Source organism: Melospiza georgiana, chromosome 4 (assembly GCF_028018845.1).
Source record: "Melospiza georgiana isolate bMelGeo1 chromosome 4, bMelGeo1.pri, whole genome shotgun sequence".
NCBI lineage: Eukaryota > Metazoa > Chordata > Aves > Passeriformes > Passerellidae > Melospiza > Melospiza georgiana.
The window spans coordinates 33,521,366-33,546,598 of NC_080433.1; the positions used below are offsets into that span (position 1 = coordinate 33,521,366).

The 25,233-nt window shown below is 39.3% G+C and overlaps 1 protein-coding gene across 6 annotated transcripts in view; it reads right to left on the reverse strand.

The window, feature by feature from the left end:
• The window catches only part of ATF7IP (activating transcription factor 7 interacting protein), an 82,121-nt gene extending 68,386 nt beyond the window's left edge, over window positions 1-13,735 (reverse strand). For 5 of the 6 annotated variants that reach the window (XM_058023686.1, XM_058023685.1, XM_058023684.1 and 2 more), the window contains exons 1-2: window positions 13,606-13,735; window positions 11,969-12,073 (exon numbers count right to left, since the gene is read on the reverse strand). The gene's annotated coding sequence lies outside the window, so the exon portion shown is untranslated. Of the gene's footprint in view, window positions 1-11,968; window positions 12,074-13,331; window positions 13,402-13,605 lie in introns of those variants that run through there. The other variant, XM_058023680.1, reaches the window with a different exon arrangement.
• Between the last annotated feature and the right edge of the window lie 11,498 nt (window positions 13,736-25,233).

Sequence of the window (25,233 nt, forward strand, 5' to 3'; positions counted from 1 at the left end):
CCTACATTTTGCTCACTTAAATTTACATGCAGTATTTTGTTATTTACTAAACAGCTGACTGATCTCAATCTGAAAATCAAGATGATGGAAGACAGTAAATAATTTGGCTTATTCATAATTCCTTCAAAGACAGTACATGCTTAAAAAGTCTACTAAATTTTACAGCTAAATAATAAAGATCCAATTCAACTGTTTAATAGCAGTTATAACATGAGTAAGTATTTAACATTGCAGACAGTTCTAAGAACTTGGTAACCATTTACTTCCACCTAAAGAACCAAACAAGTCAGCTGTTTTGAAGTGATTGCCATATACTAAACAGTACTGAATTCATTCAGCAGTCTGTTCCAGTCCATTGCAAATCCTGCCTGAAATCATTTGCTCCCAAATTTCTATCAAAATAGAACATGCAGCTGTGCAAATCAAGACAATTCAGAACTTAAAGGAGAATCATAAAAAATAATCAATCCATGTTAGAATGGTTCCAAGCAACTGTGATTTAGTAGTGAAATACTATCAAAATAAGTTAGTGTATAAATGAAAAAATAAAGTTGTTAAGGAAAACTCCTCTTTTAAAGTACAGCCTTTGCAAATAAAATGCAAGAAAAGGGAATACATTTTTTCAGAGTAAACTACTGGTTTTCTTTTGGAAATGGTATTTCTCTTGGGAAAAAAAAAATATCAAGTATATTTGAGACTACTACCCTAATAGAAATTCATCTAACTCCTGATAGGTAACCTTGAAGGATAGACTACCAGCAGTACAAAGCTATTTTTTCTAGAATACACAGACACAACTATACTGACCTCAGTCTGACAACACATCTTGCATTAAAACTGTATAGCAATCAATTCAGCTGAAGTCATTACTTCATTACACACATCTATTTCTAATTCAAAGCATGAACATCTAATTTAGGTATGTAATAAAGGTGGTGGGGGGAGGGGGGTGTTTTAGCACCCACTCAAGTACCCTGTTTCTTTGACTTTTGGTGGTTTTCATTTTCTTTTTGATTAGTAAGAAAGACCCAAACTATTAGCACCATGGGAGTGAAGAGAGAAGAGATTATCCTTTCAGCTACTAGTACAACCATAAAAAAAGCATTACAATGTACTTGGATTTCTGAAAATGGGAACATACCCCATATGCAAAACCTACCATACTTTTAGCATTCTAACACCTACTTTAGGAAAGAAAAAAGAAAACCAACCAACAAAACCCCAAACCGAACCACACTACCCATGCAGTTAATGGAACAAAACACTACAGCTCCCTGCTGGGCCAGTCACATTCTGTACAGCACTTCCAAAAATGGATCCGTGTTCAAAATGGCCTGTTAAAAAGCAAAGGAAAAGAAGAACCAAAGGGAACGGGAAACACAGGGACAAGAATTTTTCTCTGAGCTCTGGCAACCACTCCATACATTTTCTGCAAAATGGGGATAAGCTTACTCAGCTCACAGAAAAAAAACCACAGGCAAAAAAAAAAATTCCCTAAAAGGACTATATAAAAGACATGGTGTGAAAATACTGTACTTTTTCAAATGTAATACATATGAAAAACACTGTAATGATTGTCTAAAATACTCTACTTTTCAGGCTTCCATTAAAGCACAGTTTAACAGCGACATCTTAACAAAACAAAGAGCACTGGGCAATATTTATATTCCTGTCATTCTTTTTAAAAAACCCAACCAATCATAACTTTAACTCCCAAAAACCAGTATTTTGGAGAAAACCAGAAAGATGATTGTTGCGCTGCATTATTAATTTACATTCATTAGATGAGGTAAATGTATGGTGTAAATTGTCAAATTTTATCAAGATAAATTTGTTTAATTAGGATTTGTGATTTGAATTTTCAGACATTTCAAAGGACTCAAATGTTCCCAGGATCTTAACTATCTTACCCAATCAAAAGAAGGCACTATGAACCAAAATCTGCTGTTAATCAAATTCACCAAAGTTCCACTAGCAATAAAAAAACTACCTACCTACTTTTTATGACCTCTAATCACATACTTGCATTTCTTATCCTAAAGCAGAAAAATTCTATGACCAATTACTTAAAAAATTACTGTTAACTGAAGTCACTAAATCATCTCACCTTAAAAATTCTGGATTTTATTGACTTTATTTTTTTTTATCAAATGAACAGAATAAACATGGATAAACAACATCTCCTGCAAATCTGACATGCAAAGTCTGCACAGAACATTCAGTGTCTTTATAAACACCGTGTTGCCATTAACTGTGTAACATAATACATGAAAAAAAGATATTTAATACTAATTTAACCACTAAGTGCTTTGTTAGAGATTATACTGAAAGCACCAAATTCACGTGCAGAAATTCTGAGGAAGGACTAAACTTGTCAGCATTTAGACTAGCTTTCACAGCCCTAGCACTAAATTCAGCTTCAGCCAGGAAAATACTGTGAGCCACCAAGCTCATCTGCTGCTCCTGATATTTCTGGAGAACTTCAAGAAGCTTCCTGTTTACTTACTCTTGGTTTAACCTATGTGCAGCTTAGAGAACCCATGAAGACCTGAACTAGGTATAAGACACAGAACAAGGAAATTATATAGTCATGAACAAAAATGCCTTTTTTCTTCGCTTCTGTTGCCCAACTCCCCAGTGAAAAAAGTTGAGCATTACTTTTCTCCAACTTTCATCTCCCTGGAAACAGTACCTTCTAATGACTTTTAAGGATGACAGCTAGGTCACCATCCAGTACCAACAGCAAAATACATGAGGCCTGTGAAACCACTAACACTTTAAAACTCAGATTTCAATTAATTTATACAAAAAAAAGAACAATAAACTTCAAAACTTCCATCTTCTCATTTGTAGTAATTCCATAAAATCGGTAGTCTTATTCTGGAGTAGCAAATAAGTGCTACCTACAGAACAGTTAACATCTATAAAATCACTGTTTTTCTAATGTATTCATACAGGCATTGTAATCATCTACCACTGGAAAAGTTATACATTGAAAACATGATAAATCTAATTGCTTGGTTTCAAAAATGTAATGAAGTTCGTAAAGTGTTTATTTCATTTTTCAGTAAAAGTATGAGGAAAGCATTCGAGAAAGGGACAGCACAGAATAAGTGCTCTTCTGGCCTGCTAAGAAGGTAAGCCAAAGTAAAATAATTGCTTTAGCAAGACAAATATGATATTTGACCCGTCCCATCTAATCTATCCTGTAACTGAGACAAGATAAAAGTCTGTGAATTAATTCAGTGTGAAAGCAAAGAAAAAACCAAAAAAGCACAAATCAAAAAAAATCTCAAATACCAACAAACAAAAAAAAACCCTGAAAACTGAACTCTAAAAATCAAACCACTAACAAATCAGCAAAAAACCAAAACCCACTACAATTGACCAAAAAAAAAAAACCCCAAAAGACAACAGCATTGCAATGTATTTTATATAGCTTAGAATTAATTTTAACTATGCCTAACCAAGGTTTTGAATTGCTTCACAGCAGAGTAGAGCTGGTGCTCACCTCTAAGGTCCGGAGCACGTGATGATAACAGCTCTGTTCATTTGCACCCAGTCAAGCTACACGGCTACACTGAAGAGCACTTTTTCAGCCATTCTGAAACTGCTCTCTCAGCTGTACTGAAAATAAGACTTAAGATGGCTGCAGCATTCACTCAAGCCAATCAGTGACAACTCAGCAAGAGGTAAAACATTTACACAGCAAAGCACCTCTGTCTTTACCACACTGCAACAAACTGCAGAGGTGGAAGGGGTGGGTACCTGCAAGCAGAGGAGTGGTTTCTTTGACAGGCAGGAAGTGGTTAATGCACAGCTGCAGCACTGCAGCTTCCTTAGCACCACTGGTGAAGGGAAAATCAAAATAAACCAAAAATGAACAAGAGGCAGCCCTTCTAGGCCGGTGATCCAGGATTTGTGTCACATGCTTCAAATCACTCACAACTGCAAGGCAGTTCAGAATTCATGAATTCATGTCACATATTAACAGTCACGGATACCGAGCCGGATCACACACAGAGCTGACAAACATTAGGGAACAGTTTTCAAGAGCAGGCTCACTTCAATGCTTCTTAAAAAAAAAAAAAATAAATAAAAACCAAAACAACCAATTTAAGAAGTTAATCTACAGCTTTGTACTGCTTCATCTACTTCAAAATATTCTATAACATTAGTTGCCAAATAAAAGTTTTACTTGGGGAGGAAAAAAGGATGTCCATTTTATAAGAAAACTAGCAAAAACCCCAAGAACATTCCAGAATTTCAATGCTTAGAGAAACCAAGTATCTAAGTCCTTATGACTGCAACACAGCTTGTTGTCTAGGTTTTTCAAAGAAGGGCTGTATCTGGAATCACTTAAGGAATTTTGATGGAATCTCGTAACAGAGCAGTTCCTGAAGAACTGGTTTGAGAACCTATGGTGGGGACAATGGGGTTGTTAACCTAAGACACACGTTTACCAGAAAATTAAATCCAATACAGGTTTCACTTTACTATCTGTTTATGGTAATGAAAATAATAATATTAATTATAATAATATTATAAATAATAACCAATCACGCACTCTCATAGAGGCAACACTGGATCAGTTCTGGAGGGAGCTCCTCTACATCTGCCTCACTTCTGCATAATCCAAATTTATCTACTTCACAACAAAATACTAGCAAGAGTCCATGGGGCAATTCCAAAGAAAATCAGAGTTGAACTACACCTAGCCTTTGAACAAAAAGTAATCTTTGTGATCCAAAATTAGCCCAACATAGTAAGCCACTCCCCCCTAAAAAGTAGAACAACATGCCCTCCAACCGCTCCAATTATGAAAAGGTCTAGACTTATGTAACTGTGCATGTCTGTTGCTAGCTGTAGCTAGTTATTTCAGGATTGATTAATCATGCCAGCAGTAGTTGTCTGATGCACTCATCAGCACTACAGCCAGGATTTCTAACTTAAAAAAATGGTGAAACACACTATCTGGCTTTTCTTTTTGACCTTGTATTACCATGATCTGCAGTACAAGAAAGGGCACATGCCACGTATGAGACAGCTCCACGGATAGTACGGTACAGATTTAAAAAACTAAATGAAAATATACTTGAAGTTCAAAAAATGTATTTCTCAAAAAACGCTCGTGAACATTGGAGAACAAATTCATTACAGCTACTTTGAAACAATCCATTACAATGAAGCTTTCCTTCACTAACACCTTGTATTAAAGTAAAAATCAGGTCTACAACCAAATCAAAAGATAAAATTTTGTATTATCTAATTATATACCCCATGTTGCTTACTCTGAGCACCATATATACCACACCATTAGCTTGTGGAAATTTACAATAACTTGTAAGATTCCAAAATTTAAACTTAAATATTCCATTTGTGTAACAAATATACATATACTTTGATTTCCCCAGTGGCAATGTTTTTAATAGAATTCTGTGTTCAGTATGTCTACAAAATCTGTACATCAAAATGCGAATTCTGATTTCAAGTTTCACAATTTCAAGAATATCATCAAGAACATAGGGACATTCTAACCCAGAATCCAAAAGTTGCACTTGTACAACACTGCGTTTTATGTAACGCTGAGTCTTGGAGCTTGACATATGGATGACAATGATTTAAATAGGTTTGAACAGGCAAAACCAACAAGTTTGCAAAAAAATTTCACAGAATGCTTTCCCTGAGCCACAGAAAACAGAATCCGTGTCACAGTCCTGTTGCTACAAATGTCTTGCTTTGTCAGAAAGCTTCAGGAACATGCAGAGGCCGTAATACATTAATACAGACACATGGACGCAAAATATCTTTCTGAATAGTAAAGAAATCACATGCATTAATTAACTTCAATGTTTAGTTCAATAGACTTCCATTAACACACAAAAGTGTGTTTAAAATAAAACCTGTTGTTTAAATAAACATACACTTATGAATGGAATAAGTCCTCTGAAACTGGTTTATTAGCCCTGGAAATGTTAGACTGCACCCACACTAATGTGTAATTCTGTACTAGCACGAGACTACAGTTTTTTCATTGCTACCTAGCATGGCATTTATACAGCCTCTCTAGTCAAAATCCCAAGAAAATAAAGCACTTTTGTAAGACTAGAGAATGGAAGTTAAGTTTAACATGTTACAATAAGAACACCAAACAACCTTTAATCCTGGCCTCTTTTGATAACATGCCAAAACATTCCAATATCATCTCAGTAAGTTCAATTACGGAAGCCATAAATTAAAGCAAGACTTCCATTTTTCCAATTTCTCATGGACATCAAACAAGAACCGCAAGAGAATGGCATCCTGTTGTTTCTCTAGCTATTACCCTGTGTAAATAATATCACCTTTGCACACACCTCTTAAATACCATTACATAGAGCCACAGTTCATACCAGGGCTCCTTCCTGAAGGATCAAGGGCAGGCAGAAATTTCTGTCCATTCAGACAAGATTTTAAGCATTTAAACATAACAAGTGCAGGAGAGAACAACCGAAGCATGAATACTTTCTTTTGCTCAAATTAGATGCGTAGAAATCACTTAGCTATGTCTCATCCACAAGTCCCTGTGTCCAAACCACATCCTATCCACTTTTCCAATTTACTCTCTTCCATTATTGATCTTTTTTGTTTTGTTGTGTGAGGTTTTATATGTTAGTTAACATTAAGTAGAAAAAACAGTTCTTACGTTGATGAAATCAAGGAGAAACTACTATTTGTACACAATTCAACTGTCGTCTCTAAATACTATCTACTGAAATCCCTTTTTATTCCTATTTTCACACAGGCCAGTACACTGATTTCAAGAAACATCTTGGCTCTCACTTGGGACATCACATATAAACACTAACTAAACTGCTGGGGGAAAGAAAAAGCTCATAATCACGAGACAAACAGCACAGAAGTTCAGAAAAGCAAAAGTCTGCACAACATTTAAGGACACTTCATTATTCCAAGCTTCTTGATGGTAGGACCAAAGAGGGAAATTTTCAGCACACTGACTGAAGTCAGCAAGCATTTATATTAATGTGTTTAATGCATTTCTGAAAGAAAAAAAAAACTTGAATGCAACTTCTTTTAAAAAAGACCTTATGGAAAGTGCAGCACATTGGAAGCAAAGCTAGAAGTAAGATGGCAGCTTTTGGATTGTTTGGTTGGCGTTTTTCTTTTGACGGAGGAGAGAAGAAGGAATGAGTTTTTGTTCAGGAAATTGTTCGGGGTTTTTTTACCATAGCATTTTTTGACACTACCATGAAATTGAAGATAATACTTGAGACAACACAAAGTGACAGTTGTTAAAATAATCTGTGTGTTTGTCTCCCATATCCATAGCCATATATTTAATGAAATCTGTGCATTGACTATGGGAGTTTACTTGAAAGCATTTTCAGAAACCATACCTAGAAAAAGGAGAAGATTTTTCCTGTATTACAAAAATTCATGTTACCCACAACAAAAGTACCTCTATTAGTTGAGCTAAATATTTCTGAAAACACATTTTAAAAAAGTACTTTGCACCCAGCCACCTAATTCCCTAAATTCTCAAATGATTTGATGTTGGTTCATGAAAGAAGTAAGTGCTAGTAATTCCTACATATAGTTCTTAAATTATTTGTAACAAGCATAGCTCAAAATATAACAAAAGGCATAGTTTACTTTCCAAAACAAAAGTTTTCCCAGAGAAACATAAAAGGCATTTATACAACATATATACATTTACACAATGTTGTGAATTCTTCCACTACAATGGGATGCAAACTGACCTACAACTGAAGATCAGGCAGTTATTTAGCATGGTATAGTTAGTACCATGCTCTCAGCTACACCTGCAAGGGAGTCTTTACTTTCAGAAAAAAACCCTGAAAGATGGGGGGAAGGATGGAAAAGGGAGGGCAGACTTGCTGTTGAATATACAGGGAATTAAAAAAATATACACCAGCAGTGCTAAGCAAGATAAGGAGTGAGCAATGGAACTAGGGAATCCACGTTTCTTACAGATTGCAAATACTGTCTTGCTGTTTTTCACTCAGGTTATCACTGGTGCCTTACTACACCAAGCAAGTGAACAGTGGAAACTGGCCTATGTACTGACTGACAGCAAGTTATCCCCCCAAAACACCATATAATTTCAAACCTCCCTCACTACCAACACTGGTAGCTTCTCCTCACTCCAGCAAATTTTTTCACAAGATTTGCAGGTATTAACTATAATAATCATTAATTATTAATAATCACATTTGATGCTGACTATGCTTTATATTTACTGAAAACGAACAACTTTTCCAAGAACTACTAAGAACAATCATCAATCAATATTCACATAAAACTGGACTACTGTGCTAAAGATGAACAGGTTTCTTTTAAAAATTTTAGGGCTGTTGCACAATTTGAAATTGCAATTTTTCTTCTTAGCCAGAAAAATAACCTTGTTGGATACTTAAAAATTCTCCTAGCAGAATTTTTAAGTGTCATTTTAATAACCTTATCCACACAAATTTTTTGAAGTTTTATGCAAGCCTGAAACTTATGCCTGCATGCAAAGGTGAAGCTGCATGTAAGCACAGCCTCTGGTATTGGTACAGGCTGGGGCTGATAAACAGCTGGTGAACAGCCTTGCTGAGAAGGTCTTGGGGGGGTGCAGGTGGATCAGGGCTGGACATGACCCAGCAATGTGCACTTGCAGCCCAGAACGCCAATTCTATCCTGGACTGCATCCAGAGCAGCATGGCCAGCACAGTGAGGAAAGGAATGCTGCCCCTCTGCTCTGCTGAAACCCCACCTGCACTGCTCTGGAGTCCTCACCACAAGAAGGACATGAACCACTCAGTGCAAAGCTGGGCAACCAAGATGATTAGAGAGATGGATCACCTCTCCCAAGAAAAAATGCTGACAGAACTGGGGTTGTTCAGTATGGAAAAGGAAAGGCTCTGTAGATACCTTAAGGGACCTTCCAGTGCTTGTAAAAGGAAAAAAAAGAGCTGGAAAGAAACTTTTTACAAGGTCATGTAGTTATAGAATAAAAAGTAATGGATTCAAACTGAAAACCAGTAGGTTTAGATTAGATATTAAGAAAGAAATCCTTTTGTGTGAGAGCGGTGAGGCACTGTACTGTGAGGCGATTAAATTGGGAATGCTTCACCTATGTTAAGTTTTTGAGGTCAGGCTGGATGGGGCTCTGAGCAACCAGGTCTAGTGAAAGGTCTCCCTGCACATTGCGGGGCAGCTGGGAGCAGATGAATTTTAAGGTCCCTTGCAACCCAAATCATTCTATGATTATGATTTATTGTGCACCTACAGCATTTTGGCTTTTTTAACGTTATATAATACAACACAAGATGAAACCATGAAATACAAAACTATGTAAAAGTCACATGCAACTGAGAAATCTACTTTCAACTTTGGTATGCTTTTTGGCCTACATATATTTCCAAAAAAACAGTCAAGGAAGAGCAGAGCTAAGAACTAGAGTATTCATTAAAACCAGAATATGCAGTTTAAGACAAAAAAAAAAACAACAAAACCAACTCTCCACACTAACAAAACAGACTCTCCTTTCTGAATCACGCTTCCATTGTTCACCACAGTAAAAAAATAATAACGCATTCTGAAAATCCAGTATTTAGATAATGAATATCAGTACTTTGTATCTACAATCAATGACACTCTCCTAGTCTAATATGTAGACTGATACTGTACTTCAGTTAAATACTCTCAAAACTTACACGCTGTACATATGAAATCAAGAATTTGACTACCATTACTATAAAAATACAAAAAAAATTAGAAAAAGCTGAACATGAATGAAAAATGAAAAACATCTAAAAATGCCACCAATAATACACAAAAGCTTTTCAGGCTAATAAAAACTAAGATTCTCACAATGCCATGTGAAATTATTCTCTCAACAGGATAACCAGAAGTCAAAAGTAGACACAAACTATGTTCCAGATCCTCCTAACCCAAGCATTCAAAATATTTTAAGTTACTTTCCTTGGCATCATCCAGTAGGCTTCAGTATCTAAACCAAGGCCAAAGTAGAGAAACTTTGAAATTAGGTATTACACAATTCATATCTAAACCATATTCACTGATTAAAACAATCTACAGCTGACTTGACAAGAAAAATATGATTATAGAAATTACTTTAACTTTCTTTTAATGAACTGTCAAAACAAACAAACAAACAAAAAAAAAACCAACAAAAAAAAGAACTTGACACACAACAGCCCTAACTTACTCCCATCCTGTATTTGGTTAAGTCACTGCTGCTTGATAAACAGCTTCTTACAGCACAGTGGAACTAGAAAAACTTCTTCATGCAAAACACATAGCACAGTGAGTAGAACTGAAACACCAGGACTTCAAATATACATCATGAAAACAGCATTTATGCTGACCAGTTTACAAACTCCCACTTATTTTATGTGAATAGGTCAATTCCTCAGAGTAATGTCAGGAACTAGAGAAAACCAAGGAGACCAATGAGTGATGTTCTGCAAAAATAACGTTAGATTTCATTGCATTTAAGAGCAGCATTAAATAAAAAACATCAAGGAGGGGAAAAAAAATCCCAGCTTCCCATACTCAAATATCTTAACAGTTTTGTAACTTACAACTTATTTTCTTCATTTATTACCTCTTATGAAAACTGCAATGAACAGGTGTCATTGCCATAACTCGCAAATTAAAATTCATCACGTAAAGATGGAACTAACCCATAATACAAAAAAACCCCATCAGGAGTAGAATAAATACGAAAGAAGAAAAGCACTAACATGCAAACTATTGAGTAAGAACATACTGGTTTAAAGAATGTTTTGGCCTTACTGCTTATATCCCATAAATGAACTTCACATTTTTGCCACACGTATTTCTGTATTCTGACAATTAAACTGAAATAAACCTAATGAATACTTACATCGTTAAAACATCTAAATAGTAAGAAATGATTTTTTTTTTACCTTACTTTGAAAACAAAATACAGTATTTGGGTTTAGTCAAATCCATTTCATGGTGAAAATATTTCTAGTTAGTAACAAAAAACACACGCAAATAGAAGGAAAATGAAAATCGAGTTACTAACAGCAAATCAGTACTTTAGAATTCACTGAACATGCAAAACATTTTTGTTTGCACCGAATTCAGTAAAATCAGTATTTAAGCTTTATTAACTAATAACTTTCATTAAGGTGTTCAGGCTCTTGCTTGGCTGGAAAAATCACCTTCCATGATGGTAGGAAAGCATATGCTTATGTGTTTTACGTCCCCACAGGAGGGATTACCAAAGGAGCTTTTATAGAGAAATTCACATGCTATAGTTAATGTTGGTTTTGTAAGTTTTTGAAATGAGTACAATAAGACAAGCTACAGCTTAGGAAACGTGGCAAAAAAAGATGTATCTGTTAGAATCAGCATCTCCTCGAAAACAGACCTCAAATGGGGTAGAAGATAAATGGTTTCACAAAAAAGTCATCAAAATAACAATTTAAATTGATGCATATAATTATTGTTCAATCATTTTACAAATGAACGGTACTGTGATTAGTTTTAAGTCTACACAACATCCAAAGCACTTTCAGTAAATTACTTCATAGAACAAAATACAACACTGTTCCATATTATCACAGAAAGCATCAGCTCAGCACTGCTACAGTTGGTAGAAAGGTTGCAGCTGATAAAAATACGGTTTACTTCAAGAAATATACTAAGTTCTCCAAACTAAAAATGTAACAAGAATCCAAAATTGTTAATATAATGCTCCCTCGATTATACATACATAAAAATTTAACTTGGTAGTTCTGGAGCATATAAAATAATAATTGCTATATGTCAAAAATAACTAGTGGGTGCAGTTACCACAATTCATAAAATGCATAAATCCTCATAAAATTGCTAACAAATATATTTTACAATTGGCCTGACAAGAATCATTAGCCCCATTTTATAGATCTGAAACTGAAAAATTACCTACCCAAGATCACGTATCAAACAGCAGTGGTTTTTGTGTTTGGTTTCTTCTCTTCCAAGAAATTCTTAGTATCTGCAACAACACTCTTCTTCATACCTTCCTGTAGGACTGCAAAAACCAGCACCTAATTAGAACACCACTTATTTTTTATATTGATAGCTGATGAGTGTGTACGGATTTCATATTTAAATTATTCATTCCACATTTAAGCAGAGATTACGAACATTCTTCACTCTTCTGCTTTTAAAAATACGAACATAAGTATTATGAATTGTAACAAGCGCAAGCATGTATTTTAATTTGCAAAAGAGAGACAAATAGTATGCTTGTAAAATACTCTCATCTTGCAGAAATTAGTTCTAATAAACCTAGTTATAATAATGCTGCATTTTTTGTATAGTTTGGAATATTAAGCAAACATACCCATTAACATGCTCTTACTTCCACTGGTTAGCATAGCAAATATCTAGAGGTGTAAGTGATGTTTTTATGTGACTGAAGCCTGTATTTTTAAGCTCACTGACTGCTTCCTAGAATTGCAGAGCTGTTCACCCCTTTATTTTAAGCAGGTACTTTTCCATCAACGTTTCCATCCAACTTTTCTGCTAAGTCTACCTAGTCATGTGACGCTACTTAGAATGATTTCAAGATTACCGTTAAGTAATAAAATATCTTACTATCAGCAATTCCACTGAATATCTCCCAACGACTGCAAAATCCAGAAAGACGGATTTGCTAGAAGAAAAAACTACTCCAGGGCAGAGCGACACCAGGCCTCAGAATTAAAGAAAAAAGCACTTAACTGGGAGAAGTTTGGATTTTAAAAATATTTAACCTTAAGGATGAGAAGAGGTTCGAATGTACCTTTTTTACTTAGCACATGGCTTAAACTCTTTCGCCATGTTTTGATGTGGGCGGCCATGACACCTCGAGGAGCCGCTTGGGCCTTGTTTACTGGTGACACCACACGAGTAAGCACAACTCGACCTTCTCTGTTCCCATATAGAAACTGTTTGGTTTCCAAGGAACAAGCACATCCATAAAGTACAAAATTTGTGCCCTGGTGTCTGCCAGTGTAAAAACACCACCAATACTTTCCCCACGTTGCGTCCACAGTCCATGCGCTGCGATGTCCCACGCCCGCCGCGCCGGTGAGGCCCTTCCCGGCGGCGCCCAGCACCAACCAGACAGGCCAGGCCAGGCCATTTCCGGCAGGGAGGGAGGAAACGCTCTCGAAGCGCCCGACGCGCCCCTGTCCCACCCAAACACGCGCCCTCACCTCGCCTCGCCTCGCCCAGGCCGCGTGAGGCGGGGCGCGCCCATGCGGGTGCCCGCTGCTCCCGGTACGCGCCCCCGTCAGACCCACCTGTGCCCGCGCCGCCGCCGCCGCCGCCAACGCGCGAAAGCAACGGGGACGCGCACGCGCGCCACCGCCGCTGCACTGGAGCCGGGTCACGTGCTCCCATGCATGCGCGTGTACAGCGCTGCAGCTTTCCGGCGCATGCGCGCTGTTGCTGCAGCCGCTGCAGCCGCCGCCGCTGCAGCCGCCGCCGCCGCGCGGAGCAGCGAGCACGGCCGCCGCTGTGCCGTGCCGTGCCCTGCCCGCCCGGCCCCCGCGCCCCGAGCGCGCCCCGCCGTACCTGCGCCCTCGCGTCCGCGGCAGCTCCCGCCCGAGCAGCCGCCGCCGCCGCCGCTGCTGCTGCCGCCGCCGCTGTGGATTCAAACTCGCAACGCGCCCCGGGCACAAACACCGCCTCCCCCAGTCGCACACGCCGGGCCGCTATGCAAATGAACCCCGTGTCTCCTCCCCTCCCTCAGTTTGCCCCGCCCCCCCGTGGGCACAGGGGCCGGCAGTGGGGCGCTGCTCCGGAACCGGCCAATCGCAGGGCCGGCCATCTTGGTGGCATGCAAATAAGCCTCCGTGATATTTAAATGAGCAGTGGCCCCGCCCCTTGGCGCGCAGCCGTGCAAGGGTAGACGCATTAAGCGCCGGGGCGCGCTGCGGCCGCTGCCGCTAGGGGGCGCTGTGGAGCACCGAAGGGCGGTGCCGGGAGCAGCCGGCCCAACCCCCCCTCCTTCCTTCCTCCCTTCCCTCTCGCAGCTTCCCGCCACAGGAGCTGCAGGCTACGTGGCCCTGCAGCCTCTGTGACACCTTCGAAAGCCCGCCTGCAATCCGCCAGGCGGCTTTATCAGTGACCTGCAATGCTCGCTGCTCGTCCCTTATCACACCTCATGTCCCGCCTCTGGGCTAGGGCTGTGCCTGACCAAAGCCCAAGAGGTTTGGAGTAGTTTGATAATGCGCATTGAGGTTCAAGAGTGCCAAGAAACCTAAGGGTGCCTGTTGGCTCTGCTTTTAGGTGAAACTGAAGCACATGGGTTATCCTGGATAAGCTTCAGGTCAAAACAACAATTTCCCCATCCACCCTCCATTTCTGCCTCTGGCAAGGGGGAGAAAAACACACGGCCTGCTTTGACATGAGCTAGAACATTGTGTTCTTTGAACAGCCAAAGGCAGAAGTGAGCAGCCGGTGGTCTGTGCCAGGAGGCATGTGTCAGGTCTAGGAGAGAGACCCATGGCTGTGCCCATGGAAGAGCATGTGTAGACTTCCCAGCAGAAGTACCAGTCACCTACTAAGCTGGTAGTGGAGAATCATGTTCTTTCTCTGTTGAGGCAAAGAAAGGTCACATTCTTCCTGAACTGAAGGTGTGAAAAACATAACTTTATTTGTTTTCTTGGAAATTAAGCTAATATAGATAAAACTAATGTCTGTCATATATGGGCAAGGCTGGGCAATAGGTTTCTCTGTGCACATATGTTGTGAAACAGTATCTGAGACACAGCCGTTGTAAGAGTCTTGTCAGGTGTGCTTGGTGGATTGGCTAAGGAAACTTTCCTGTGTGACTGTCCAGAAACCACTCTGGCAGTCACACTCACACCACCAAAGCTGGGACTGAAGCTGCTTCACACTCGCGGCTCCAGCAACCGATGGGTGATCCCCTTGACTCCCTGCCCTCCCCACACTCTCACATTCAGACCACGTTTCCTTACTGGTTTGACCCCAAGCTTCCCATAGCAGAGTCTCCAATATCTGGATCCTTAAAATAATAAAATCACAGTGCAGCAACAGAATCAGAGCTGAGGTTGGTGCCTTGGAGGGAGGAGGGATCCTGAATAAAGGAAGCCCTGGGCTTTTTTACCCTCCCATTCTATGCACACTATAGTCTGAAGTGTTCCAGGTGAGTCCTTGGCTCCTGCCATGTCTCTGAGTGTCCCGATCACGTGGCCAAAGCCACAGGCCCTTTGCCTCCATTGTTGTGCAAAGGGTTGCCACCAGTTCACAGCCTCTTGCTCCTCTGGGGCTCCTGCCCCCCAGAGCTCAATCTGCAGCTGCACTGCAGCCACACACCGAGCTACCTGCATTGAAGGTATTCCTCAACAGATTGAGGGGCGGTGGTTTAGAGTTCCGCCATTCCCAGTGGTTTTCCTGATCTCTCTGCTACATGTTTCGATTGCACAGCCAAGATGGAACAAGGAAATGTACACATGCCTATAAATTTGCAAACACATCTACAACAGGGCTTTAAGAAGAGGTACTAGCCTGGAACTTGAACTGCTGAAATGGGAACATGCATCTTTCTCAGCTGTCTTTGCTACAGGCATGACGATTTCTAAGAGGAAGTGTGACAGAAACCTGTAACCGTAATGTCTTAAACTTTCATTGTTGAAAGTGCCATGGTGAAATGTTTTGTCTTGAAAAAGGGATACATGAATTTGAAGTTGAGCCTTCTAAGCTTTTGTATACAGTCAGAGGACAAGATTTTTCAGAAAAAAGAGGCCAGAACTACCCATAAATTGGCAGTTCCTAGCCATGCCTATTGTTTAACTTGTAAATTCACTTCTGGTGAGCACTTTTGCAGGGTCCTTGCATATAAGTCCTTTGGGAGTCAATCAGGATTGAATGCTTTTTGGCTAAAAGGTGAGTTTCCAGAAAACTGTGAATCTTTTCAATCTCTGTAATCTCTTTGAATAACGACTGGTGTTTTTCCAAACTCAATTTAGTATAGAAGCCATTTCAGCAATGTAGTTTTGTTCAATGCAGTACAATTCATGTAGCAAAGAGAGAGTTAAGAATGAGAGCTGGCACCAATCTCTTCTCTCTGGCAACCAGTGACAGGACCTGAGGGAATAGCATGAAGAGGAGTCAGGGAAGTTGTATTAATGTAGTGTTATAGCAAGTTAGTGCCCTGCTATCGCATTTCAGCCACCAGCAGTGGTAGTAGGACTGCATCCTTAAATTTGAAGAAAAGATAATATTTGAATTATAAGATTAGGAATTTGAGGACGTGAAATTCCAGGTTTTTGTCAACGACTCTTCCTATGACGGGTCATAAATTTGAAAAAGCAGTAGTATCAGTTTATATTGCTTGGCATCTTTGCAAGAAGAAGGTTAAAATAAAAAATTTTCAGAGAACTGAAACTTCATCAACTTGTCTCTATTTGCAAAATGTGAGGGTTTTGCTGTAAGAAGAATGTGCAAAGCAAACAGTACGCTGGAATTAAATGACAACATACAAAATTTTAACACCACAAAAAAGTAGATATCAATCTAGTTTCCTGTCTGATTACTCTATTAATGTGTTCAAGCATTGTAATGATAAACATAGAGAAAAAAATATATTCCAATGGACTTTACAAAAATAATGTTAAAAATTGGGCATCTTATGTGCAACAGAGAATTTCTTCTTGATTTCAATTCTTCAGTGAACTTGAGGCTTAAAATCTGCATACAGTATTTAATTTTCTTATTTCCAGGTAGTGTTATAGGACAGTTTCCAACCTATGAATATCACTAGAAATCTGATTACATGATCCTTCTTTCTGTATGTTAGATTGTGGTAGAAGTGTGACGTTAACACCATGAATATTTTCAAAATATTAACTCTCCCCATATGATTTAGTAATTGCTAATGGAGACATTGCAGGGTCACAGTGGGAATGCTAAAAGGAAGAAAGGAAAGTGATGCATAAAAAAGGTACCATTCCCAGTATGAAAATGTACTTTTTATATAAAGATAACTGCTGACTATTAATAAAAACAAAAGATGATTGTAAGAAACATTTAGCAAGAGGGAAAAAGTAATTTTATTTCCAGTAATTTTAAATAAATACTGGAGAACATGTATTTAAAGACGTCACTTTGCTAAATGGATGACACTTTTGAGCCAGTAAGATTTACATTATTTGTTTTTTGGTAAATCGCTAGAGTAGTCAGTATTTCTTACATATTAATTGCCTAATAGGATGGAATGATTAAAACTTATCTGATTATAAACAATTCCTACACAGGTCTAAAGAAACATTATAATACCAGAAAGTAATTTCACTAACAGATATATTTTTGATAAGAAAAAATAAATCCTTATCTGACAACCCGATCTGTGATTTCGCATTGTTACGTTAATGGTTCAGCTTGCTGATCATAGAGGTCTTTTCCAACATTAACATTTCTCTGATTTCAGTCTTCAAGAATTTCACTGTGAAGGCTTAAAATGTCACTGGTATAGTAACTGCATGTTAACTTTCTGGTGAAGAAAACCAGAAAGCTTTTAAAATTCCTTTTTCATACAAGGGCACTTTTTTAAAATACAAAACTTCAAGTACTCTATGAATTTATGTTAAGACATTTTATAAATATTTTAAATATATTAACTTTACAGTATAAGAACAAAGAGCAGGAACATGGATAATATAACCAAAATACTTGAGGAAAGTTTCCTGCAATGAATTAAAGCTAGTTAAGGCATTTGCACTTAGGTTACTGTTCCCAGATTAAGTACCTTCCTGTAAGGCGAATTTTGTAAAATATACTGTTATTATCTATTATCTTTAAGGCAAATAAGAGGATTTGGGGAAAATTCCTAAGTCTTCTCTATTCCTCTTGGGTTTTATGTTAGTTTTTAAAAATAAATTTTACTAATTATGAAATAAATATCCTCCTGTTCAGCTGTTTTTGATTAAACTTACTTTGTTGTGACTTTGGTGTAGTAACTAACTAATATATTTGCTGAGCAGACATATTTAGTTTAAATACCTACCAATTGTTTTTCCTATGGAGTTGTCCTATCTCACTTTGCTACCTTCCACCACCAACAAATTATGTCTAACTTAATTTCTGGTTTTAATAAGAAAATCTTATTTTGTAGCAGTTATATTGGTATAGTTCAGTGGTAAGTGCAAAGTCCAATTAATGACAAAACCATGCTTTTACAGCTTTTGAAATTTGTCCTACTAAACTATCAGTATTTTGAGATACAGGCAAGTATCTGTTAATTTTTATGCTAAAAATCTAGTAAAGAGTCTATCAGACTTTGAAAGAAAAAGTGATTTTAAAAAAATGAGATGTGATTGACAACTGGAATCCATTAAATTAACATCCTTTCCAAAAGAATCCAAAAATAAAGTCAATTCTGAGCACCAATCAGGTACATTTTTTAGAAGGAATCGCTTGTCTCCTACTGTCTCATTTGAGATGAGAAACTTGGGAAGCCAAGTTCTAAAACCAGTACCTGATATACAGGATATAATCGCTAGAAGTATTCATTTGGCCATGAAATAAGCTGGTTGCCATTAAGTGTGTTGACTGAAACTTAGTTCCTTAACACAATTCTCTTTCCATTACTTCAGGAAAATTGCTCTTGGAATAGCTTGGTTTGGAAGATGTCTTTCTCCCTCTAAAAATGCAAAGTAATACAAAGTAGTCAGGTAAAGGAGCATTGTTATTGCAGTACAAGTTGTGAAATTAGTACTCAGTTTTTGCTCCCATAATACTTCTCAGATGCAGGATGCTTTATCATTAGACTACATAGTTTTCTGAACATGTGTCTCATTAAGTTTTACCCAATATAAGTGTTTTGAGAATTGGGTAAAGAAATGTAAAGAATATTTTATATGATTCCTCCTTGGAAATACGTTTTGACCTGTTAGAAGGAGTCTGCTTGAACATGTCTGGAATGTAATGCATACTGGATGTTTTCAGTAAATAAACTGATAATCTTATCTGCAAATCATCTGAAATGTGTGGGTTGATTTTTGTCTAGCCTAACATAGTCTAAAAATGAAAAATAAATGAAAAAGCACTGACCTTGAATGTTGAGCATAGGAAATATACTGGTAAAAAGGCTTACCCTCAGGGCAAATCATTCTTCTCTCAGTTTTCTTATTCTCAGCTCAAGCCTTAGGCTTTTTTCAATGCCATACCTGCTTTAGATCCTTCTAGAAAGTGGAAGACTCATGGGTTAATTAATTAAAGTGGTATGTCTCAATAAATTATATTAATCTGGAGGAACTTGCCAATGAAGAATCAGATGCAGAGTGATTTAGTAACAACTTTGAGAAGTAAAATACTTGGGCTTAGCTGCAGTGAGCTTTTCAAGATGATGTTAATTACATAATAACTGGGACTTAGGGTATCTCATTATCTCAATTGTATTTTAAAAGGTCTTTTTTTTCTTCAATCCCAGTACGATCAACCTTCTACAGACTTGCTGGAGACTTTGTAAATAAAAAATTGGCTGACATATGAATGGTGGAATGTAAGAAAGAGCTTGTTTGGATTTATTTATAATTATCAGTTTTGTTACTTCTGTATTTCCAGCTTGGGTTGAATTTTCTCCACGATGTCTTAAAGCAGAAATGAAGGATAACTTAAATGTCACAGTATTTGTACAAACCAAAAAAAAAGCAATCATATTTCTAAGAAAAAACTCATCAAGTTTTGGGTTTTGTCTGTATTAAGTTGGTTATTGTTTTTTGCTAGAAGTCATTGTCTTTCTTTAAAACCTCTTCCTAATTGAAATTGTCATCTGGTATTTTTTGGCCAGATTCTGAGTAGTTTGTCATTACTTCCTCCTATAGGGTTTTATTATGTGGTAAACAAAGATTATTATTTCATGTGTAAATATTGCTTAGATAATATCCAACCATTCCTCCAATACTGAGGCATGCAATTAACCAAAACACATAATATTCATTGGTACTGATTAAAGTCATCAACAAATGGAGGTGTCAGCACTGCCCATTGGGAGTTACCATGCTGTTACTTAATCATGCATTTAATTTCCATGACTTAGTAGAATGAGTTTAGATGATTTCTCCAGAACATTGGTGTACCTGGGGAAATGAGAAAAAAGGGAGGGAGGGTGGGAGGGAAGGCGGGAAGGAAGGAAGGCGGGAAGGAAGGCGGGAAGGAGGGAGGGAAGGAAGGAAGGAAGGAAGGAAGGAAGGAAGGAAGGAAGGAAGGAAGGAAGGAAGGAAGGAAGGAAGGAAGGAAGGAAGGAAGGAAGGAAGGAAGGAAGGAAGGAAGGAAGGAAGGAAGGAAGGAAGGAAGGAAGGAAGGAAGGAAGGAAGGAAGGAAGTGTCGGAAGGAAGTGTCGGAAGGAAGGAAGGAAGTGTCGGAAGGAAGTGTCGGAAGGAAGTGTCGGAAGGAAGGAAGGAAGGAAGGAAGGAAGGAAGGAAGGAAGGAAGGAAGGAAGGAAGGAAGGAAGGAAGGAAGGAAGGAAGGAAGGAAGGAAGGAAGGAAGGAAGTGTCGGAAGGAAGTGTCGGAAGGAAGTGTCGGAAGGAAGTGTCGGAAGGAAGTGTCGGAAGGAAGTGTCGGAAGGAAGGAAGGAAGTGTCGGAAGGAAGGAAGGAAGGAAGGAAGGAAGGAAGGAAGGAAGGAAGGAAGGAAGGAAGGAAGGAAGGAAGGAAGGAAGGAAGGAAGGAAGGAAGGAAGGAAGGAAGGAAGGAAGTGTCGGAAGGAAGTGTCGGAAGGAAGGAAGGAAGGAAGGAAGGAAGGAAGGAAGGAAGGAAGGAAGGAAGGAAGGAAGGAAGGAAGGAAGGAAGGAAGGAAGGAAGGAAGGAAGGAAGGAAGGAAGTGTCGGAAGGAAGGAAGGAAGGAAGGAAGGAAGGAAGGAAGGAAGGAAGGAAGTGTCGGAAGGAAGGAAGGAAGTGTCGGAAGGAAGGAAGGAAGTGTCGGAAGGAAGGAAGGAAGGAAGGAAGGAAGGAAGGAAGGAAGGAAGGAAGGAAGGAAGGAAGGAAGGAAGGAAGGAAGGAAGGAAGGAAGGAAGGAAGGAAGGAAGGAAGTGTCGGAAGGAAGGAAGGAAGTGTCGGAAGGAAGGAAGTGTCGGAAGGAAGGAAGTGTCGGAAGGAAGGAAGGAAGGAAGTGTCGGAAGGAAGGAAGTGTCGGAAGGAAGGAAGGAAGGAAGGAAGGAAGGAAGGAAGGAAGGAAGGAAGGAAGGAAGGAAGGAAGGAAGGAAGGAAGGAAGGAAGGAAGGAAGGAAGGAAGGAAGGAAGGAAGGAAGTGTCGGAAGGAAGGAAGGAAGGAAGGAAGTGTTGGAAGGAAGGAAGTGTCGGAAGGAAGTGTCGGAAGGAAGTGTCAGAAGGAAGTGTCGGAAGGAAGGAAGGAAGGAAGGAAGGAAGGAAGGAAGGAAGGAAGGAAGTAAGTAAGTGTCGGAAGGAAGGAAGTGTCGGAAGGAAGTGTCGGAAGGAAGGAAGGAAGTGTCGGAAGGAAGGAAGTGTCGGAAGGAAGTGTCGGAAGGAAGGAAGGAAGGAAGGAAGGAAGGAAGGAAGGAAGGAAGGAAGGAAGAAAGGAAGGAAGGAAGGAAGGAAGGAAGGAAGGAAGGAAGGAAGGAAGGAAGGAAGGAAGGAAGGAAGGAAGGAAGGAAGGAAGGAAGGAAGGAAGGAAGGAAGGAAGGAAGGAAGGAAGGAAGGAAGGAAGGAAGGAAGTGTCGGAAGGAAGGAAGTGTCGGAAGGAAGTGTCGGAAGGAAGGAAGGAAGGAAGTGTCGGAAGGAAGGAAGTGTCGGAAGGAAGGAAGGAAGTGTCGGAAGGAAGTGTCGGAAGGAAGTGTCGGAAGGAAGTGTCGGAAGGAAGTGTCGGAAGGAAGGAAGGAAGGAAGGAAGGAAGGAAGGAAGGAAGGAAGGAAGGAAGGAAGGAAGGAAGGAAGTGTCGGAAGGAAGTGTCGGAAGGAAGGAAGGAAGGAAGGAAGGAAGGAAGGAAGGAAGGAAGGAAGGAAGGAAGGAAGGAAGGAAGGAAGGAAGGAAGGAAGGAAGTGTCGGAAGGAAGTGTCGGAAGGAAGGAAGGAAGTGTCGGAAGGAAGTGTCGGAAGGAAGTGTCGGAAGGAAGGAAGTGTCGGAAGGAAGGAAGTGTCGGAAGGAAGGAAGGAAGGAAGGAAGGAAGGAAGGAAGGAAGGAAGGAAGGAAGGAAGGAAGGAAGGAAGGAAGGAAGGAAGGAAGGAAGGAAGGAAGGAAGGAAGGAAGTGTCGGAAGGAAGGAAGGAAGGAAGGAAGGAAGGAAGGAAGGAAGGAAGTGTCGGAAGGAAGTGTCGGAAGGAAGTGTCGGAAGGAAGTGTCGGAAGGAAGTGTCGGAAGGAAGTGTCGGAAGGAAGTGTCGGAAGGAAGTGTCGGAAGGAAGGAAGGAAGGAAGGAAGGAAGGGTCGGAAGGAAGTGTCGGAAGGAAGTGTCGGAAGGAAGTGTCGGAAGGAAGGAAGGAAGGAAGGAAGGAAGGAAGGAAGGAAGGAAGGAAGGAAGGAAGGAAGGAAGGAAGGAAGGAAGGAAGGAAGGAAGGAAGGAAGGAAGGAAGGAAGGAAGGAAGGAAGGAAGGAAGGAAGGAAGGAAGTGTCGGAAGGAAGGAAGTGTCGGAAGGAAGTGTCGGAAGGAAGGAAGGAAGGAAGGAAGGAAGGAAGGAAGGAAGGAAGGAAGGAAGGAAGGAAGGAAGGAAGGAAGGAAGGAAGGAAGGAAGGAAGGAAGGAAGGAAGGACGTGTCGGAAGGAAGGAAGTGTCGGAAGGAAGTGTCGGAAGGAAGGAAGGAAGGAAGGAAGGAAGGAAGGAAGGAAGGAAGGAAGGAAGGAAGGAAGGAAGGAAGGAAGGAAGGAAGGAAGGAAGGAAGGAAGGAAGGAAGGAAGGAAGGAAGGAAGGAAGGAAGGAAGGAAGGAAGTGTCGGAAGGAAGGAAGTGTCGGAAGGAAGGAAGTGTCGGAAGGAAGGAAGGAAGGAAGTGTTGGAAGGAAGGAAGTGTCGGAAGGAAGTGTCGGAAGGAAGTGTCGGAAGGAAGTGTCGGAAGGAAGGAAGGAAGGAAGGAAGGAAGGAAGGAAGGAAGGAAGGAAGGAAGGAAGGAAGGAAGGAAGGAAGGAAGGAAGGAAGGAAGGAAGGAAGGAAGGAAGGAAGGAAGGAAGGAAGGAAGGAAGGAAGGAAGGAAGGAAGGAAGGAAGGAAGGAAGGAAGGAAGGAAGGAAGGAAGGAGCCACTGATGAGGAAACCTACTTAGAATTTGGCTAAGAAGCTAACATGTCCATATAGAAAAAATCATATGCCCCTACCACTGTAGCAGACCCCTCTCATGGCGTCATTCCCTACAATACAGGATCCTGAAATCACAGACACTTTTGTCATTAAAATATACATTAATCCCACATTATCCACAAAATTAATTTACAACATGAAAATAAAAGCTTTCCCCAAATTACTCCACTCCCTGGCAATGTCTAGTTCAAGTTTTGTACACTGCCTCTCCCAATTACTGTCATTATCTCTAATTCCTTCAACCACATTTTGGACAACAAAACAGACTGTGGTGGCTTAGCCTTGTTTAACACCCAGCTGATCTCTCACTCCCCCTCTTCAACAGGAGCTGTTGGAAAAAACAGCGTGGACAAACTTAGGACAGTCAAGATAGACAGTGAAATCACTTACCAGTTAGTACTACTGGGAAAACAAATTTGACTTCAGGAAAAATATTTATTGCCCATTAGAATTGATTAGGGGAATGAGCAGTTAAAATTAAAACACCTTTTTGCCACCCCTGTCTCAAAATAAGAAGAGCCCAAAGCTGTTATTGTGTAATAAATAATGTATTTCCCTTTATTCTTTTGCCTTTTGATAAAAATACTGAAATGTTAGTTCCTTTTCACACAAGTTGGTACAGGTTCTTGCTTTGTTTCTGTTTTTCTGCTCTATCTTGCAAATTGGAATTTTAATGTCTTCTTGACATAGCTCATCATTTAAGTCAAACTATTAATTATTAACATAATCATCTTTTCAAATGTAGCTCATTTGTTTCAAAATGAGATGAACAACTTAGAAAAATTCAAAACAAAACATCATGCTCAGTTTCTTCATTATGATCGGGTAGAACCATATTTATAATGCAGTCTTTTCTGGAAAGATTCTCCCTGTTGGAGCTGGAGGAAGAGAAATGGCTCGTGCAAAAACTCCATAGATAAATGGAAGATGTTATGCTGACACTCACTTTAGGACATAGTTTAATGGTTTAATTGTGAATGTGGTGGTGCTGGGTTAAAGACTGGACTTGATATTAGAGGTATTTTTCAATCTTAACACTTCTATGATTCTGTGATTCAACAGCATATTCTAAATGCCTATAATATCTTTGAGCAAATTCACACTTTATTTTGCGTTTTCACCGAACTTTCAAATGCCAATGCTACTCTTTAGAATTTATTTTGAAAGAAAATTATATTTTACTTTCAGTTGTATTATATTAACACCACTTTATGAAAACATTAAAATTTATTTCATTGAAAATACAGACTTTTTAAACTAATAAACACTCATTGTGTGACCTCAGTTTATCTACGTCTTTTGTTTCGAAAGAGAAAACATACAGAGATCTCCAGAACTCTACACCCTAACCAGAACTAAACAGCCCACCCTCATGATGCTAGTGCTAAGTTGCCTGAAATGAGAGGCATGCATAATTTTTTGGTGTATCTGACAGTAATACTGTCAGATACCAAAATAAAAGTTTTTGTGTGATAGATGACAGAGAAGTAAATATATCACAACACTTACAATAACATACCTTCCGCACAGTGTTTGATTAACAACAGACTTGGACAACTATAGAAATAGTTGTCAGAAACACCACTTGAATATTTGATATATTTTGAAAGAATATATCTGTTAAATCCTGCTTAACTAATTAAATTTTTTCAATTATCTTTTCTTTCTTTGCATCCTCCTCTTCATAAAAATTCTTCCATTCCTGTCCCCAAGACTTGACCCACAAAAATATATTTTGAGATTGTATTGGAAACTGGTCACAAGTTACCATCAGGGGACAAAACTCTGATCAAAAGGAATGAAACCCTCAGGTAAATAGTCATCCCGTTTCAGATCACTGAGGTTTTTAGGTGCATTTCTTTCCGGTCTTCTGTGTAGTTCTGCCTTTTGTTCTAGTCTCCTGCTAATGTCCAGCCCATTTACTTCTGAGATGTGTC